The sequence below is a fragment of the Bison bison genome, unplaced genomic scaffold, assembly GCF_000754665.1.
Source record: "Bison bison bison isolate TAMUID 2011002044 unplaced genomic scaffold, Bison_UMD1.0 scf7180017864221, whole genome shotgun sequence".
In the NCBI taxonomy this organism is placed as follows: domain Eukaryota; kingdom Metazoa; phylum Chordata; class Mammalia; order Artiodactyla; family Bovidae; genus Bison; species Bison bison.
The window spans coordinates 503,332-504,667 of record NW_011494793.1 but is presented as its reverse complement, the minus strand read 5'-3'; the positions used below and the strand labels follow the sequence as shown (position 1 = coordinate 504,667).

Below are 1,336 nucleotides of genomic sequence, written 5' to 3'. Positions count from 1 at the left end.
ACCCACCCGCCTGCTCCTCCGGGCTGGCGAGGGCGAGGTCCCCTGTCCACCCAGCTGCCTGTCGCCTCCCACCACTCATTCCCATCGGCATTTGTTGTTCTTTCCTTGTTTTTCTCCTGAAGAGGTGTTGGAAAATTCCCCATAGAGTACGAGGTGGGGGAGGGGAGGGCAGTTATCTGTGGCCAGTGGTGGAAAAACGAGGGGCGGGGACTGGCTTTCAGGAGTCCAAGCTGGAGACCCATCTGATCCCTGAGTGTTTTTCTGGGCCATTTCTTTAAGAAACTAGGACTCGACCTTTGTGCCTGGAGGGCGGCTCCTCTTCTTTTTGACCCTCACCTGCCCCTGCCTGACTCCCCGGACAGGTGGAGGGAGGCCTTCTGGGCTGTCCCATCTCCTCCCCCTCCTTTGGCTCCAAACCAGGCTCCCCCAAGCCAGCCCTCCCCTGCCCAGCCCCCACTGGCTGGCCTCGTCACCCCCAGACTGGCGGTCAGGTCATGAAACATGGACAAACCGCCAGTCTGATTGCCCCACTTGCTTGTCCCAGGAGTGTCCTTGGGAAAATCTTAGCTCCTTTCTGGTGCACATGGGTTCGCTGTCCCAGATCCTTGGGGTTCAGCTGACTTCTCCACACAGAGGAGAAATGCCGACGCAGGCAGGCTAGGGGCCCAAACAGGCTGCAGCTCCGCTGGGGGTCAGCGGTGCTGGAGGCACCTCACCTGGAGACAGGGCACAGTGACTGGGGGCCTCGGGGGCGGGGACTCCACCAGGGGAAGAGTGTGTGACATCCGGCTTTGCTTTCCTTTGCATAGAGCTGGAAGTCCATCGCTCGAATGGTTTGAAATCACCTATCTCAGGAGAAGGAAATGGCAGCCCACTCCAGTATTCTTGCCTGGAGAATCCCATGGACTTTCTGAGCCTGGCGGGCTACAGTCCATGGGGTCAAAAGAGTCGGACATGACTTAGCAACTAAACCACCATCTTGGGATCAAAACAGTTTCTTCCCTTGTTTTAAAATTTTTTTAAAAAGTACCTTTTGGAAAAGGACCCCCGCCCCCCTCCACCACCACCACCAAGAATGAAAAACTCCTGGACCAAAAGACAGCGTGATTGCCAAGGGCTCCTGTGAACGTTCAAGTACAAAGTGGCTCTTAGCATCTCCCAGAACCCCTGGGACCGTGGCTGAGGCAGAGCTGCCGCATCTCTGGACCTGTCGTCTCGTTTGGCCTCAAGGCCCGTGTACACATTGGAGACTCGGAGATCTATTTGAGCATGAGGTCTCCAGCCCCAGCGCCTCTCGCCCAGGCATCACGGGCTGTCATGGAGGCCCAGGCTCGCG

At 57.5% G+C, this 1,336-nt stretch overlaps 1 protein-coding gene across 6 annotated transcripts in view; it reads left to right on the top strand.

Annotated features, from left to right (window-relative positions):
* Positions 1-1,336, top strand: part of EPS15L1 (epidermal growth factor receptor pathway substrate 15-like 1) — an 86,471-nt gene that overhangs the window by 83,925 nt on the left and 1,210 nt on the right. The gene's annotated exons all lie outside the window — the stretch shown is intronic.